This window comes from Electrophorus electricus, chromosome 2, assembly GCF_041902795.1.
Source record: "Electrophorus electricus isolate QZ-2024a chromosome 2, ASM4190279v1, whole genome shotgun sequence".
NCBI lineage: Eukaryota > Metazoa > Chordata > Actinopteri > Gymnotiformes > Gymnotidae > Electrophorus > Electrophorus electricus.
The window spans coordinates 6,177,465-6,194,549 of record NC_137498.1 but is presented as its reverse complement, the minus strand read 5'-3'; the positions used below and the strand labels follow the sequence as shown (position 1 = coordinate 6,194,549).

At 43.6% G+C, this 17,085-nt stretch overlaps 1 protein-coding gene and 1 long non-coding RNA gene across 3 annotated transcripts in view; both read right to left on the bottom strand.

Moving 5' to 3' along the window:
* LOC145647300 (uncharacterized) overlaps positions 1 to 17,085 on the bottom strand; it is a 498,552-nt gene that overhangs the window by 93,350 nt on the left and 388,117 nt on the right. The gene's annotated exons all lie outside the window — the stretch shown is intronic.
* LOC145659991 (cell surface A33 antigen-like) overlaps positions 1 to 17,085 on the bottom strand; it is a 66,200-nt gene that overhangs the window by 48,638 nt on the left and 477 nt on the right. The gene's annotated exons all lie outside the window — the stretch shown is intronic.

The following is a 17,085-nucleotide window of genomic DNA, read 5'->3' as shown; positions in this document are numbered from 1 at the left end:
AACACACTTTAATAGCAAAAGCAAATCCATTCACAGCCACTTATAAAAACATCTGTTTTCCTCAACACACAATCAGCTTTTTCATTCAAAAGCAAAGTGATGGGAATCAGGAACCAGTTCCAAATTGCCCAATCCATCAGAATTATACGACTCCGAGATGAAGACTTTTTTTTAGCATTGCTTGTGCATTTTTCTGAATTAGGCATTGTGCAAAACTAACATTGAGTGTCATGATTTCAATCTCTTACAAACATGTGTCATGGAGGAGAGGCGTGGCTTCTTTTCATGAAAAAAAGATAACAGAGGTGCATGGATTGTCTGGAATATGACCATTTCAAGTAAGAGTGGAATCACAAGACGTATGTCGAAACATCTTTCGATGCAACTTGGTCCAACATTCCAGAAATACCATGTGCTGCTGCTTCCCAGTCGAGCAGGATGTCCCATCCCCCAGATAAATATGCTGCATTAGAATAAAGTTAACACTATGCTGCCAGGCTTAGCAGGTTATTTCTTTGATTAAATGAAAATGAACACTGTACAAACCTCCTCTACTTTCATGCATATTAGATGAGGATGGACAGACTGTTGCTCCAGCCAGCTGGAAGACTCAACATCAGCCCCCAGCTGAAAGCTCCATCTCATGCTTGCTGCACAGTGATGGAGAGTGAGCATAGCAGGGGTGAATGCATCACTGTGCCAGACAGGCAGGCAGGGAGGCAGACAGGCAAGTAAACTGGGCAGGCAGGTGGGCAGGTGGCAGGGTAAGCAGAGAGGCTGGGGAGGCAGGGAGGCAGGGAGGCAAGGAGGGTGCACAGGCAGGCAGGCAGGCAGGGAGAGATGGAGGGAGGGAGGGGGCTGAGGAGTGAGGGAGACAGGTAAACAGGGAGGGAGGCAGACTGGCACATAAGCTGGGCAGGCAGGCAAGTGGGTGGGCAGGAGGGTAAGCAGAGAGGCTGGGGAGGCAGGCAGGCAGGGAGGGAGAGAGAGGCACTGGGGAGGCAGGTGGGGAAGGCAGGAAGGGAGGGAGGCTTTGGAGGTAAGCAGGTAGGCAGGCAGGCAAGCTGGGTGGGCAGAGAGGCTGGAGTGAGGCTGGGGAGTCAGGCAAGCAGGCTTGGATGGAGGGAGGCAGGGAGGGTGGGGAGGCAAGCAGGCAGGGAGAGAGCAAGAACACTGGGTACACTGGGGAGGAAAGGAGGGAGGCAGGAAGGGAGGGAGGGAGTCTGGGGTTACATGTGGCCAGATGAACAGAATGTATTCCAAACCTCCCCCAGGAGTCTGCGTCTCCATTCAGATCTACCGGCCATGGGTAGCCCCAGCCTCCCCTCGGTGTCTGGGTCTCGATTCTAATCATGTGGCCACATGTATTCCCAGCCTCCCCTGGAGTATGGGTCACATGCTGCTTGTCTGGCCTCATGTATCCCCAGCCTCCCTCCCTCCCAGCCTGGCTGCCTACCTGCCTCACTGCCTCCTGAGCCTCCCTCACTCCCTCCCTCCCTGTCAGCCTCCCTGCCTCCTTCTCTCCCCAGCCTCCCTCCCTCCGTGCCTGCCTGCCTCCCCAGCCTTTTTCTCTCTGGCCTGCCTGCCTACGCTCCTCCCAGTGCCGCGCCTGCAAACCTCCCACGCCTTCCATCGCTGAGTGCAGCCGCACCTCCAGACCTCCTGAGCCTGCCATCGCTGAACGCAACCATGACTCGGCACCCACATCGGACATGCAGGTGGACGCTCAGGACACGTCAGACGTGCTCGTGAACGCTCAGCTCATGCTCCACTGGTGCCCACGCCCTACGACACTTCTGTAACTGCATCTACATAATGTATCTATACCTGTTTGTGTGAACTTGGTAAAAACCTGTTACCCTGCCTTGTGGCATCGGTGTTCCTTTACCTGTTCCAGTAGCTGCACTCATGCCTGTTGTTTATTTTGTTGCTGTGCCTGTCTCAGTTTTGTTTAACATAATTACGTCTGCCTTTGCTTCTGTGCCTGTCCCTGTCCCTGTTCCCGCAGCTATCCCAGTTTTTCTCCTCTCCTGTCTCTGTGCTCGCCTCCTGTTCTAGCCATGTTGCCAGTCCCACTCCTTTTCCCTCAGTCTGTCCCAATTCCTGTGCCTGTCCATGGTTTACAGTCTCGTCTAGCATAAGTAACCTGGTTCTGTGCTTCATCGTTGTTCTCCTGTTAGCCGTTCCTTAGTGTTAAGTTTCCTTAGTTGCCTTGTTATCAGCCTCGCCCTGTTAGCCTGCTTAGTCTTCTGATTCTTTCCCTCATTCTATTCTGTGTTGTTTTTCTTGTTCATTTTTTTATATTAAACTTCTTATTTATTTGTTAATCCTGTCTGTTCGTTTACTCATTCTCATTAGGGTTTGCCTAGTCATTGTTCCAGTTCACTCTCACATCCGAGGCATTGTTACTTTGTATATGTGTTCACCCTCAGCCTCCCAACCATTACACTCATGTGGTTCCTTATTTCCCAAAATCCAGATGTATTATTAAGTACATTTTAAATAGAAAAATAAAGATGCAGACTTGAGAATTAATTGAAGAGAATAGCAGGCCCTGTGTTTTTGCTGTTCAATATAACATACAAACAATATGGTAAATATGCTGCGTTAGAGTAATGTGAACACCACACAGGCAGGTTTAGCAGGTTATTTCTTTGACTAAATTAAAATGAACGCTGTGCAAACATTCTCTGCTTTCATCCATTTTAGATGAGGATGGACAGACGGTTGTTCCAGCCAGCTGCAAGACTCACCGTCCCCCCCCAGCTGAAAGCTCCATCTCATGCTTGCTGTGAGTGTGGCAACGGTGAACACGTCACTGTGCCCATCACTGCATCATGGAAGAGACACTGAGACACTGTGATGAAGAGGAGGAAGAGGACTACACTCAGATCATTATTATGATCATGTGGCATGGTTTAAAACATGAAGCTTCAATAAAGCCATTAAACTAAACCATTTGGTGGTACTAATATAATAATAATAATAGTAAACTTTAGTTGTATACAACTTTTTAAAATTGTAGTACAAGATAAGAGTACACACAATCAAGATTAAAAAAAAACAATGATAAAAACCTGGATAATAAAATCATAGAACATAAAATCTGTTCAATATAAACTGTATAATATAAACAGTGAAATAAATTTGGTAAGAGAGATAAAACTAGACAGATTTACAATATAATTTTTTTTTTACGTTCCATGTAATTTTCATACGCCCAAACTGTGATGGAGTTTGCAGATCGGTGCCCTTCAAAACTATTTAGAATGAAAGAGCTCAATAGCATTTATGGCAGACCCCAACCACCAGGCTCCACCCACCAGGCCCCACCCCACAATCTTTACATTCACTGTATATAAAAGATAAATATGTTTCTATGATTCTATGTTATATATGTTATATATGTAAAGTATAATAATGCTATAAGGATGGATTAAATGAAGGGTCAGTATCACTGCCCAGACAGAACACATATTGCATCTGAGAAAGAAAGGTCAGACTACATCAGGAATCCACCAGAGCCAAACTGTAATGTGGACATTGTGTGGTCCAGCTGTGGCCATGCAGATGATGGTCATGACTAAGGTAACTACTGTCATCCACTGCTTGAAGCTCACCTAACTTCGTGGTAAGCTACCATCAGACAGTATGCTCACAAATGTAAATACAGCAATAAGCACAATACCAACAACCTGTATAACTGAAACCAACAAACTGGTATATACCACTGTAGTAGTTAAGCTCAAGATCCTAGCATACAGAATGCAAGCAACAGGCCACTTCCACTATGCCCCCTGGAAACAGAGGCTTGAAACCAATATAAAGCCAACTTGAAGTCAGCTAATTGACAGATCTTCAGAAGGAGATAAAGACCAAATATGTGGCCTGGTTACAGAAGAAATACAATGGGTGGCCCATAACTTAGGATCTAGAGTCTGGTAAACAGAGGTCAAAAGAGTGGTCAAGAGGCTTTTTATTGTCTTTCTGTGACGGTGGCAGGTGAATGGAAGCGAGAGGCGGGTCAGCAGCGAGGTAATCTTTATTCTCCATAGGTTGTCCGTGATGGACGCATGGAACCTCAAATATAAATACAGAGGAGCTAGTCTTACTCTATACAATTGATCATGCATGGTTCGACTCAACGTAGTAGGACCACTAATGTGCAGCTCCATCTCCTTGGATCTGGGGGTTAAAATAGAGCAGGGAGTGAATGTGGAATGGGTGAAAGTAATTAGTAATCAGGGGATTGTGAACGGGGCAGGTGCAATGAGTAGTCCTTAGAAGGGGTGCGTGTGTCTCCCCTGCTAACTGGCTGACCAACTGTGACACTTTCTAGCTATAAACAGGTAATTAAATAATGCTCCTACAGTACCATGATGCAACACAAAAGGAGAACATGTGTAAACAATAAATATGAAATACAGCACAAATATTAACATATAGGCAACTTCAACCAGTGCACCATACTGTGACATATAAACAAATACGCTTATAGCATACAGCAGTTACTGAGGTAACAGTACCTAACTGCTGTTCTTACTATTCTCCTCAGGGTTTTGCGGTCTGAGTCAGTTCCTAAACCAGGCAGTGAAGCAGCTGCTCAGGATGCTGTCTATTGTGGAACATGGTGAGGATATTGGCAGGGGATGAGCTAGAAGTAGAAGTTACTGCTGGGCTTTCTTGGCTATGGAGCTGGTATTGAGGGTCCAGGTGAGGTTCTCTGCTAGGTGGACACCAAAGAACTTGGTGCTTGTAATGATTTTTCACAGAGGAGCTGTCGATATTGATCGGAGAGTGAAAACTACATACTTTCCTGAAGTCAACCACCATCTTTTTTGTTTTTTTCCACATTTAGTGACTGACAGGTTCTGAGACATCCTCTCTGAACGCTGACTCATCATCACTGCTGATGAGACCCCACAGTCTTGCCATTAGTGAATTTGATGTGGTTCAAGCTGTGCATTGCTGCACAATTTAGGGTCAGCAATGTGAACAACAGTGGACTGAGCACACAACACTGGGGAAGCTCAGTGCTCAGTGTGGTGGTGCTGGAGACAGTGATCCTGATCCAGACTGATGGGGCTTTCCCACCAAGAAAGTCCTGGATCCAGCTGCAGAGAGAGGAGTTCAGACCCAGCAGTCTCTTTTCAACCAGACACTGAGGAATGATGGTGTTGAATTCTGAGCTGCAGTCTATGAACAGAATTCTATCGTATGCGTCTTTGTTCAGCTGGATAAGGGTCAGATGAAGAGTGGGGGCAATTGCATCATCTATTGAATGGTTGGGACGATATGTGAACTGTAGGTAAAAAGCACTGGTGTCCAGTCTGCAGAGCTACACAAAAGAAGAAGCAGCCAAAAGTAATGCCTTTGTTTGTAACCACACCCACCTTGATTTCATCATAAGTCATCACACCTGATCCTTGTTACACACATCGTTTATGTATATATGTATTTAAACCCCTGTGTTTGAGAGTTAGTTGTCGGTCATTGTTAGTGTTAATATTCATGCGTATTTTCAGAGTTCATAGTATTTGATCCTGTCATTAATTGTGTTTATGTCTATGTGTTAATATCGTGCTGCCCTGTTTGTTATGCGTGAGTGCCTTTAGTGTTTATTGTTAATCCATGTTTCATCTTATTTAATAAATGTCTGCCTGCAGTTGCCACTGCAGGTGAGATAGCAGAGCATGATGAGATTTCGATCAATGTAACACTCTGCATGTCATCTGTTAAAGAGATAAGTTAAGATGTTTGTAAAACATTTTATATAATAACAATACTATTTATGATTTATTTAATAACGATATGCCCACAGTCCTCCTTGCCAAATCCTCTGTGTGAACACTGATTTATATATTTCTCAGTTCCTAAACACTGAACATCTTCCAGCCATGCTGGTTCTTGTCCCTGACCACAGTGGCCAGTGAGAGCTGGGCCACATCGCAGATGTCTCCACACCACCTCTTCATGTCCCAGTGATCATCACACACTGTTCCCCACTGACCATTACGGTAGATCTCCACTCTACCACAGCAGGCGTTACTGCCCCCAATGTTAAGGCCCTCTATTAGGAAAGAAACATAATAAACAGTTTTATTAACTATAGGCTACTAATAGTCACATATTTCTGTAGAACTAAGCAAAGCATTTTCTGTGTATCCTAATGTGTCTTGCAAAACATTTCTCCAAAGGATGTCTGAAGAATAAAGATGCATGTTGATATATAGGAGATACTATAGCCATTCATTGGCATATGAATTGGCTCATATCAAGCCAATATTTATATCTGAACCAGAAACGTACCAGCAAGCATGAAAACACTAAAGTTACTGGCTACTGAAAGAAAGATATTTGTTACTAAACCCATGATAAGTCACAGCTGTTCATGGTCACACTAACTTCACATGATTGGAGGATGTGTGGGAGCTGGCATGGCTGGATGCCTACCAGCACATGATATAGCTTAATTTCCAAGCCACAATCTCAATTAGTAATTAATTAATTATTATTCTTATTATTCAGATACTTGTGTTCAAAGATGCTTTCAGAAACAATGTTCCCCATATGGATTTGGGCAGAGATTTTAATTTTCTTCAATCAGGAAAACTGAAGAAAAGATTATGCATATTGAAATAATAAAACATTTGCAAATCATCAAGTGTTCTCATGAGTGGTCTAATATGAGCGTGGCGCTCCCAGCCTGCAGTTAGTACTGGTTCTATAAAAAAATATATTTAAAAAATAGGGTGGGGGGATGTTATGTGTGAATGTTAGGTATGAATGCTAAGTATGAAAATACATATGACTGTCACTTAAGCAGCAAGTGAACAGTCAGTTCTCTGAGTGACATGGGCCAAACTGAGATGGCAAGATGACTGAGTCAAAGCATTTGCCAAACAGCTGGTCTTGTAGAATTCATTTAGCACACACCAACAGGGGTTTAAATACATACTGACATAACGACACTAAATCAGGTGCAGGTGTGTGCTAAACAACATGGGTGTGGTTACAAACAAGTTAAGTCACAGTAAACGAGAAACGCCCACTGAACACAGTGGGCCGTAGCACGTGATCAGCAGGAAGGAGAGCGTTCCGTGACATCATTCCAAAGTACTGTATGGAAATCCAGAAAGGCCATATGTGACATCTGGGGTTGGTTGCGTGACATCATAAGTTAACTATTGTTTGTCTCGCCTTATGAACTATCTAACCTAGGTTAAAATTACTCTTAACTAAAATAAGTAATTAAAGACAAAGTACAGTACTTAATTAATTAAAGAAAAAATACTTTTGAATAAAATCAAGAAGTCAGACTTGATTATGGAAAAGTAATAAAAGATTACGGAAGAACTGAGTGATGGGAAATAAATAATGTTTAAACCAAGAATAGGCCTACATAAGTTTGTGTTCCATGTTCCTAAGTTGAAGTGGAGGAGACTGAAGAACAGAATACACATTTTGGCCATTAGGGTAAAAACAAAGGAACAGTTAGATAATGAAAGTAAAAAGGTGATTAGGAATGGTGTCCTAGCCCTACACATACTCGGCTGCAGTATATATGAAGCTAAAGTCATTAAATATATCTAAAAAAAAATGTTTTTCATAAATTACCCCTTTTAAGTTTCATCCATGCTTCAACAATTGCAATTGACTAATTCATTGTGTTGCTGTAGCTACAGGGGATGCATGTGCATATGTCTGTAATGTTTGTGAGCTTGAGGGCAAACACACGTGCGGAGTATAATTATCTCGTATGAGAGAGTATAGAAAGTCAGAGTCTGATATATGATATTGTATGATATATATAGAGTCTGATATATGACATTGGACAATTTTGGGGGGGTCCTGAGTGTGGTCCAGGATCGGACTCTGCGGAGTCCTATAGACCGCATCCGGACTCTGAGGATTGGCATGCGGAAGTGGACTTCTCTGGGTCCTACAACCCCTAGATGGACTTCTACGAGGGTTAGGCGGATTATGGAGACAACGGGGAGTGCAGCGACGTTAGTCTACAGTCAGACTTGGGTTTCGACTATGGGGAGGACCTGTCTATGGAGGTGGGGATCGTCCCAACATCAGTGACGTAGAGTCTGCAGACTCTGAGAGCGATGAGCCTCCAGCACTTAAGATACCGCCCAATGCTCCACCAAGGAGGTGCCACTCGGGATCGAGCAAACCATCCGGTGCGGCACAAAGAGGGGCGACCTCGTTCGAGGAGGAAACTCCCTCCACTAGGGCATACAGCCCCAGAATTCATGCGCTGGTACCTAAGTCTCGTAGAGGCAAGGGGGAGGTGTCACCAGTGCCCACCCCAGAGACAGGCAAAGCAACTTCTGTGCCTCCTGTATTCCCCATAGGGGAAGTGGATGGCTGAATAAAGCCTTGATTTAATGCTTCATCTATATATTCCTCTCTTCTTCTTGGGAGAGAGGATAAATACGATCCTTGGGAAACACGGATACCTCCAGGAGCTCAATAGCACAGTTGTAGGGATGATGGGGAGGTAACAGGGTTGCTTTTTTCTTACTAAAGACCAAAGTGAGATCCTGATATTCCGGATGGAGGGAAAAGGCTTGTGTATCAGCAGGGCTCTCAACAGTGGTGGAACATAACTGGACAACTGGTAATGTCAAACAATTTCTTAGGCATTGAGATGACCACTGAGTGATTTCCTTACGTGACCATGATATAATTGGGTCATGTTGTTCTAGCCAAGGTAGACTTAAAATGACTGGTAATGAGGCATCTTCTATGGCGAGAAATTAGATGATCTCTGAGTGGAGTGTGCTTGTGGTAAGTTTTATGAGTGTAGTGCGGAGTGTAATATAACCGGCTCCTACTGGTGATCCTTCCAGACCCGCCAGGTGAAGAGACTTGGTTAATAGCTGGGATGTCCATTTCCCATAAAAGATTCATGTATGAAGTGTCCCTCAGCTCCTGAATCAACTAAGGCTGTAAATGTAGAAGATGGTGTACGAGACCCAATAAAAACACTTTAAAATGTCTTAGTGATCATCTTTCTTTCTCTGGCAAGATCTCTACCTTGTTTTCTGACATGGGTGGCCTGATCTGTCTATGGCTCAGTGATGCTCGATTAGGTCGAAGACAACAATCCCTGATAAAATGTTCTGAGGATCCATAGTAAAAACAGAGACCATATTGGAATCGGTGCTGCCTCTCCTCTTCAGTGAAGCATGAAGAATCATATTGCACTGGTTCCACTGGTCTATAACTGGGAGAGGGATAGCTATGGTGAGAACTACTAGTTCTACGTGGTTTTCGTTCCTGGATGAAGTGATCCAGATGTATAGAAAGAGCTATAAGCCGATTCAAATATAACTTATCATCTCGGCAAGCCAGTTCATGTAAAATCTCTGCATTGAAACCATTCCAGAAAGTGACGATCAACGCCACCTAATTTCATCCACTGCCAGCAGTGACTGTACGGAATTCTCATGGGTAGTCGGCCACAGAATGATTGCATTGGTGTAATTTAGTAAGTATCTCCACACAGGCTCTTCCCTCATGTGGGTGATCGAACACAGCCTTGAATTGCTCAATAAAGTCGTCATAAGACGCCAGTTGTACGTTAGCCCAAATGGCTGTCGCCCAGTTAAGAGCTTTGTCAGTTAGACGAGAGGTAATGAAGGTAATTTTATCTTGATTGGGACAGGTTGGAAGACTATTGAAATACAATGAATATTGCAACAAAAAACGTTGACACTTGGGTAGCCATCATATTTTTCAGGTTTCTCAGAGGGAGGGTTGGTTGGATACTGCTTGTGGCGGTAGTAGGTGCAGGTGTGGGACTGAACTGAGAAGGAGTAGTCATCATTTATAGCTGGGATGTAAGTTCTCTGAGACTTTGTCCTAGTTCCAACATTTGAGTTTGTTGGTCTGCTTGTTGCTTGCCTATAGTATCCATTGACTGTGTGAAACCCTCAAGCAACTGGTGCTGTTGGTGGATTAGTTGACCCTGGTTGTTCAAAGCTTCCTTCAAAGCATCTGAGTCCACCATCTGCATGGAGGTGAAGTATGGGCCAGGCAAAAATCGCATGCAGATAAAAAAAATAGGGATTTATTGTAGTAACAGGTAGTGGAAACGGTCACAGAAATAAATGAGTAACTCGAAAGTAGGGAAAACAGTCCGTGTCAAAAAATCATAAAGACCAACCAATAATCCAGGCATCAGAATCCAAAAGGAGCAGGCAAAAATCCGAAACGGGAAACATTAAGTCAAAGTTCGGTACACAGGAAAACAATCCAAAGCACGTTCGGTATGCATAGGACTCTAGAGGCAATACTTCACAGTGTCCTAATGTTCGAGACAGGCTTAAATAATCAAGTACACAGGGGAGTTCAATATTCCGGTAATGACGATCTGACGTGAAGTTCATGATTGGTGGAGCCCTGGGTTGGGTGACAAACAGCCTGCTGGGTGCTGTACTGTGAGGAGGAATCGGGCGAAATGACACATATCGGCTGAATGCTGGAATATAAATAATGACCAAAGCAGATATTAACACACAACGATGATTTTTCTAATGCAAAGATGGTACAGATAAGTGTGAAAAAGTAATGGAGGGCTAAGACTGGAGAGACAACATTTCACTGAGACATAAGACAATAAGAAATGGCGTCCTTGGAGGGTGACACTCTACTTTGGTGGGGCGGTGTAGCAAGAAAGATAAAAGAAGATCCCAAATGTAAGGTCTGCAGTTGTTCTCGAGGCAACTCCTTTGTTGTAAACCATACTGGTGTCAATAAATACATCTTCTGTTTATCTCTACCATCCTGAACGTTGCCTGTTTGAGTGCTTTGATGTTTTGCATGACTCATCAGCTCTGTAAACATCTGAGCATCAAAGTTTCACATCCACTATTACCCTCGGTCGTCAGGCATAGTGGAATGAACAGACTACATGATCAAAAAACTGCTAGCTGCAGTTCTATGTGAAATGCATATGACTCCTAGTGCAACCACAAAAGTGGGAAGACCATTTGAGCCAACCAGGCCTCCTGCTAGCTGTTTGGCACACTCTGATTAGGTTGTACCCTCATTAAGAGCCACCAACTCTGCCCCATAAACCAACTGCCAACTGACACTGAGGAAAACATGGAGGAGCAATGCAATGCACCACATGCCCCGGTCTGGTTTTGTCTGCATGCACAACTCCCACAACCCACCAATCACAATTTCAATATGTAACCTGTGACGGTCAGGTTGATCAGGGGTGAGGCACCCTGACAGACGTAACACGTGTGTCACAACAAGATTTTCTAAGAGGGGCCTTTATGAAGCTGTTATGTAGGGTGATGCCACCTGAAGGAGATCAGGCTAACCAACCCTGACTAGCTCCCGGCTTGTGGCCTCCCTCTGGTAGCCGTGAACTTGCGTTATAAGCCACACGTTACTTAACCAACATCACCTCAATTATCAACACTGGTGGATGCCACAACTGTTCAATGAACAGGTTGGTATTTCCATGACTTTTCAATGCTAAGCTGCACACCGTTGTCAGCACTCTTCAAATATCCTCTGACAAACGGTTCCATTTAAAAACAGTATAATAGCTATTTTTAAATCATTTATCTTTGCTCTGTTGCCAAGCAGAGATTCTATAGTTGTTTTAGTCACTTTATATTGTTGCCAAGCAGGTTTTCTACGTTTGTTGTGATAGCAGTCTGCCAAAACTACATTCTTCCTCTTTTTTGTCACTCATGCTGTCTATATATTCTAAGCCCTGTGTGAGAATAAGCTGGAGCACTTCTGAGTGCTTGCTGACTCAGTGTCTTGTGTGCAGCTCAGGACTTCTTTCCAGGCACCTGAGGTTCACAAAGATGAAACCGGTCTCCTCACTGAGGGTTGACCATCCAAATACTTAACACACTGCATTGCGGGTAATAAGAATGTTCTGAATTTAAAATGCTCCTTAACATCCGTTCAACACTTTTTAAAAGTCTCAGCTAGCCAATTCTTTAGCTGCTCTAATTGCATGTGCTATCTTCATTAATAAGAAGAAAAGATCCCTTTGAACCGATAGTAAAATGAACTGACCACACATGGTGGTAAAAATATTTGGTGTGTGTGTTGGGGTTAGATGTTTGTCAAAAGTTCATTTGAATATATTTCCTCTCCACTGTAAGTGTAGAACATTCAGTAGACTATGTTTCTAAAGAGTGTTTATGTTACTGTGGGTTACTATGGAGGTCAAGGCCTGTTTGATACTCAAAAAGGATGGCAGAGATCCTCATCCTGGGAATTTTGAACTGTTTCCATCAGGTGTTTTTCACAGACTGCACATTAATTTGGGGAACCAAAAGGTTCATGTGGGAGGGTCTGTTCTACTGACCTGCTCCTAGACTGAACATCACATACCACACACTCTTAAATGAATCTTCAGAGAAAAAGAAATCGTCCCCACTGACCAGACTCAGGGTTACACAGGAAGAGTTCAGCATCTTAAAGATACTCCAGGAAATAACTCTCTACTCATATCACCCCCCACTGAGGAGGATGGGGGAGTGTCCACCATACCTGTGTAAACACTGCAGTCCACTTCCTCCCACTGTCTGGACTCTGGCTATCAGGTGTTTCCCTCTGACTCATGTTGCCTTTATCACTCCAGGACGGCACTGCCATCCTGTGGGAGAAACTGACTTGGAGAACCGAGATGGATGATGCTTGTCCACAAACTCTACTACACTGTGTAGTAGTGTTATATTCTGTGCAGATGACTTTTTGACTGGGACATATGTATAGAGAATAACATTTTTTTTTTTTAATTTCCATCAGTCATTCAGTGTTTTTGTTTAAATCTTTCCAAGAGATGACATGGGGGTTTAATCATGAAGTTTGGGAATTTTCACATTTGTAAACTAATTGCTTTGAGCACAAAGACAAAAACAAACAAAAAAGACTAATTAAGAAAACCAGTCTTTAAACTGGAGTCACTGGAGTGAATGTGACAGAATCCATGCTGCCAGTCAGTTAGTGATTGACTGATTAAAACATGAAGTTGATATTTGGATCACAGCAGAACCTAAAGCCCACAAAACCAAAAAAGAAGCATGGACGCGCGTGTGTGTGTGTATGTGTGTGTGTGTGTGTGTGTGTGTGTGTGTGCGCGAGCAAGCATGCATGAATGTGTTAGTGTAGGCGTGAATGTGTGTATGTGTTTGTGTGCATCAGCATTGGCTGTCCTTTCTTCTTGACCAAGTGTGTAGCGACCAAAGAGCTGCATCACAAACAATAAAACAGTGAGGAATAAATAACACAAACAGAAATAAAGAAGTGAGTACAATTCTCACAACTGTAAACTGGTAGCTACATACGCATGTACGGGAGCAGGCATATATTTGTGAGTGTGTGTGTGTGTGGGGGGGGGGGGGGAGGTGTGTATCACTTTGTACATTTAGTGTGTGTGTAAAATTATGTTTTTTTCTCCAGGTCCTTCAAATGTGGGTCTGGCCATCCTGAAGCAGCCGTATGTGTGTGTATGTATGTGTGTGTATGTTTTTGTTTGTATGAATGTGCATGGGTGTGGGTGCATGTGTTTTTATGTGTGTGTATGTATGTGTGTGCCAATTCCCCCCCAGCTAGACACATCACAGATAGTGATGTCCAACAGATAGTGGCATGTCCAACTGCTGTCAGTGAACTGCACTCTACACACATTCTGCTGTCAAACTGCACCACACACACCTTCATGATGTGTGTGGTTATCAGTGGGTGTAAACAGAAACCACAACTCTCTGTCCTGCTTTGGCTCTTTATTTATGAAACAACAATAGATACACAGTGGAAGTGATGCGTACAGCCAAAAGTTTGGCATTTGACTTTAAAAGACATGATTAAGAACAGAAAAAAAATATGATGCTATTTAAAATTCAAATTTCAAAAAATCCTTCAATAGAAATACACACATAAAATGCAGAAAAAAATATTCTTTGGGAAAAATACGATAATGTAATAATAAAACGCAATACATTTTTTACAGACGCAATACATTTTTTACAGACAAGCAAAAATGATGCTTGTTGGAGTCAGAATTTAGTTCTAGATTGTCCTGCCCCTACAAGTCCTACTTTATGCTAGTATCTAATTAGCAATTAGCAAGTAATTAGCACCGGTTCCTCTCTACCGGACCGAACCACAACGCAGATTTCAGTGCCACTTAACGCTGATCAGATGTGTGTGGCAGGTCTGTTAAACAGGTGTGTAGGTCTGTAGCTGGTCTGTTGATTTCTCTTGGTTTTCTTCTCTACTGCAGACTAGCTGTTCCATCTCCACCAGCAGTGTTATAGTGAACTCTGCTCATTTCTGACACTGAAGCAGGTCACATGAACAAGAACAACTCAGTTCATTCAGGATCTGACTCTGCACATGGTAAAATGGATGTTAATGGACACAATGAGAAAACAATCTGATTATAAAATCTTGCTAATGAGATTTTTACCTTTTTTTTTTTTAATCTTTTGGTGTAATAAACCATAGCCACGATAATGTGGAGGAAGATCACAGTGACCAAAGCAAAGGGGATGTAGGGCAGAGTCTGAGGAGAGACTGTAACAACACAACAAACACTGACCCCAGTCTTACACAGCAGCAGAATACATTTATTTAGCACAGCTGTGAACTGTTTACTCTTCCAAACACTCCCTCTTAAACTAAATGTTAAACTAAATGTCGTTTACTACTATTATTATTATTAGTATTCGTAGTAGTAGTATATAGTGGGGAATCATTTTATGGAGTTGATGGGAGAATATTATTAGACAAATGCATCTTAAATTCAGTGGTAGTTGATGAACAGAATGAATGTGGGGCCTCTGCAAGAATAGAAAATATGATGAGTTGAAAGTACTGAAGGTTCTGTGCTTTCATGCGTTTTACATGTTTACATTTATATTTTGTACTACAAAACTGATGTATGTACAGTTTGTAAAAGCAAAAGTCTTCGGTTCACTGTGTTACTGGTGGTTAATAGGATGGCTAAGTGTGAGGTTACAGGTTCTGTAGGTGCAGTGTGTCCTTCAGTCATTTTCTGTGAGTGAATGAAACAGGGACTGCTGGGTCAAGTCCTCATGGAGTGGATTAGTCTTCACCTGAGCAGAATAGCTGTCCCGGGGGGGGTCTCTCTCTCTCTCTCTCTCTCGCTCTCTCTCTCTCTGCAGACATGCTCCCGCATTCCTGGCCTGGCCACCTCCTGTCACATCTCTGTTGTGCTTTGACTGACACGACTTTTCATTGTTACCCTACCAGTCCCAGTGTCTGCCTTTGTCTGTTCCCATTCATATCTTTGTAACTGTCCCAATCCCAGCTGTGGTTCGGTTCCTGTTATCCCGTCTCCTGTCCTGCCTGTCTCCCGGTCCAGGCCTATGCAGGGTCCTGCTCCTACTCTCAGACGGGCTCCCGTCCATCCCACTGCCCAAGCTGGAACCCAGTCGTCTCCTGTCCAGCCTGCTGTCAGGTCTCTGGTTGTGGTACAAAGTCCTGTTTCCACCCCTCACCCGATGGACTTGCCCCTTTTTTTCCTCCTTTCCCACCTGTCCTTGTCCAGGTTCTCCAGACCCTGCTGTGTGACGCCGGGCTCGGGCTCCCTTGTCAACTGTTATGCACGTCAGGAGCCCCGTGTTAAGGAGGGTGTGGGTGCTACCGTAACACCCCTCACCACCATCACACAGGAGCCCCGTGTTAAGGGGGGTGTGGGTGCTACTGTAACACCCCTCACCACCATCACACAGGAGCCCCGTGTTAAGGGGGGTGTGGGTGCTACTGTAACACCCCTCACCACCATCACACAGGAGCCCCGTGTTAAGGGGGGTGTGGGTGCTACTGTAACACCCCTCACCACCATCACACAGGAGCCCCGTGTTAAGGAGGGTGTGGGTGCTACTGTAACACCCCTCACCACCATCACACAGGAGCCCCGTGTTAAGGGGGGTGTGGGTGCTACCGTAATACCCCTCACCACCATCACACAGGGGTCCTGTGTTTCCTCTTTCACTTAGCTGGCCATAGGGTCTAGTCTCACCCTCATTATTTCCCATATAAAGCCTGAACCTTTCCAAACACTAATATCAGTTATTTTGCATTAATCGCATGTATTACTCTGTGTATGCGACGTTCACACGGTATGTTCATGTGTGCTTTCATTTTCATTTAAAACCGCATCAAAGATAAATCACTCTTGCATCCTGCCCCACACTCGTTAAACCAATGTGTGTTACCTCCATTGGTAGATGATGGACTGAATGTCTTCTAACCTGTTGGAGACGTCATTGTAGTAGTAGGTTTAGTTGAAGCTGTTGGACTTGTTGTGTCAGTGTCCACTGCAGTAAGATTTACAGGTTTATATGGAGCCTCTGCAAGATTAGAAAAGTGTGATCAGTTATAATTAATGAGGGTTCAGGGCTGTTATGTATTTAACATGTTTAGATTTTGTACTACAGAACTGATGTATGTACAGTTTGGCCAAGCAGACGTGTTCAGTTGTCTGTGTGTCAGTGGTGGTGATACGTTGGCTACGTCTGAAGCTGCAGGGCTCTGTAGGTGCAGTGTGTCCTTCAGTCATTTTCTGAATGAATGAATTAGGGACTTCTGAGTCAAGTCTCTCTCTCTCTCTCTCTCTCTCTCTCTCTCTCAAACACACACACAACTCTCCTGGTGACACACCGAGGTCCTTCTCCTCTGAAGTACATGTAATCGGGCTTTTCGTTGTCTTTTAGCAACCAGTCTTTTCCTGCCAGCATTGTGAACCCAAGGTGGGGAAATGGGTTCTGATGTTTCCACTCCCAGCACGGTGGCGTGCGTTATGGCCCAAATATATATATATATATATCTATATCTCTCTCTCTCTCTCTCTCTCTCTCTCTCTCTCTCTCTCTCTGTGTTCATTTCAGTTCAGTAAGCTTTATTGGCATGAGCATATACCACTATAGTATTCTAGTATTGCCAAAGCAGTATTATAACATGAACATTACACAACATTACAACCTTTGCAATTATAGAAATTAAGAATTCTGTTATGATAAAGAACTTGAAGATACCCACAACCAAGAAGATAAAACAAGGGAT